The sequence below is a fragment of the Rhinolophus ferrumequinum genome, chromosome 7, assembly GCF_004115265.2.
Source record: "Rhinolophus ferrumequinum isolate MPI-CBG mRhiFer1 chromosome 7, mRhiFer1_v1.p, whole genome shotgun sequence".
Taxonomy (NCBI): domain Eukaryota; kingdom Metazoa; phylum Chordata; class Mammalia; order Chiroptera; family Rhinolophidae; genus Rhinolophus; species Rhinolophus ferrumequinum.
This window is the reverse complement of record NC_046290.1, coordinates 51834997-51836997: the sequence shown is the minus strand read 5'-3', so window position 1 is coordinate 51836997 and position 2001 is coordinate 51834997.

Here is a 2001-nt window from a genome sequence, read left to right as displayed (position 1 = left end):
TGTGGCTCGAGTTTCTCTCGCACGCAGACTCCGTGGTGGGGTCCGCCGGCCAAATATCGCGCTAATTGCTCTTGTACAAGGTAGTCAGAAAACAGGTAGTTCCCCCAAAAAGCCGGGTCACGGAAGACTGAGGCAGAAAGTGAGAGCCAAGATTGCAAGCAGTTGCTGGGGTGGGGTACGAGTTTCCGAAGTTGGACATATTTTCTTTTTAATTTTAGTAACATTCTGAAATGACATGTAATCATTTCTTCATAAAAATGAGGGTTTCTGCATAAGGATACTGAACTGATAACGTGAACGTTTTCTCTCCCCGTTCTTGTCTCCTTGCCGGGGTTGACTCAGAAAACACTCCCAGCAACAGGATTCTCCCACTGCCTTCTTTGCCCTCTACTACTTCCTGCAGGCAAGCTGGGGCTGGGTAAAGGGCGCCAGCCACGTCAGATTTATCAGAATTAGCAACACAGCAATGGCATTTTCTGGTTCTGTGACTAATAGAATTCACTCTGTCAGTTGTAAAATTAGGATAATAATACATCACCTGATACATAACGCAAAGTCTTCTCATCCAGCCCTTTAGGTTTTAATATATTTAAGTCTTTTCATACTTGAGTTGTAATTATTTAAATCTATCTTCAATCAGGCTTCCCTATTATCTGAATGTTCTCTAGCTTAATCAAAAAGATTCCTTGAGTTTCAGAAAACACTAACTTTTAATGACTTCAGTGGTATTTTCAGAAAGTTCTGTTGAGATAGACAATTGCTTGATTTGTATTTGATTTCATTTGATTTGCATTTCTTTAATGATTTAAAATGTCATACATTTAAACTGTACAATATATTCATAGTGTAGTCAAAATTGTGCAACCAGCACCACCGTCAACTTTAGAACATGTTCATCACCCCAAAACAGTCACTCCTCATTTCCTCCCCAGCCCTATGAAACTAGTAATCTATTTTCTGTTTCTAGGATTTACCTATTCTGCACATTTTGTGACTGGCTTCTTTCACTTAGCATAATATTTTCAAGGTTCATCCATATTGTAGTGTGCATCAGTACTTTATTCTTTTTTTATGGCCAAATAAAATTCCATCGTTTGAGTATAACACATTTTATTTGCCCATTCATCAGTTGATGGACATTTGTATTGTTTCCACTTTTTGGCTGCTAATGAATAATGCTGCTGTGAACATTCATGTACAAGTTCTGTGTGGAAGTATGTGGACGTATTTCTCTTGGATATATACACAGGAGCAGAACTGCTGGTTCATATGGTAGCTCTATGTTTCACTTTTTGAGGAACTGCCAGTTTTGAAAGCAGCTGCACCATTTATATTTCCACCAGCAATGTATGAGGGTTCCAGTTTCTTCACATCCTCACCAATACTTGTTATTATGTGTTATTTTTTTCTTTTATTGCAGCCATCCAAGTTGATATGAAGTAGTATCTCACTGTGGTCTTGATTTGCATTTCCCTAGTGATTAATAATGTTGAGCATATTTTCAAGTGCCTGTTGCCTATTTGTATTTTTTTCTTTGGAGGCATGTCTATTGAAATCATTTGCTCATTTTTACTTGGGTTTTTGTTGATTGTAAAAATGTAAAGTCTGACTACAAGTCCCTTAACAAATACATAATTTGCAAATATTTTCTTCCATTTTTGAAGATTGTCTTTTCACTTTCTCGATGGTATCAGTTGTAGTACAAAAGTTTTTATAGCCTATTGATCACAATAGTAGGTCAATATTTTCATAGATTTTATAGTATCTGATTCAATTAAAATTACTTTTTACTGTCCATTTTTTTTTAGAGCTGCATACTAAAGTACGTGGCATGAAATGATGATGAATGAGATTTGCTTGAAAATAGTCCAGGAAAGAAATATACAAGGTCTGACAATTATGTTCCCAAACTTGTTGCAATAATATTGCTAACCTTTTTTGATATCAAGAGGGATTATTCATTGTGAATTTGTACAAAGTGGACAAACAGTTAACCAAGTT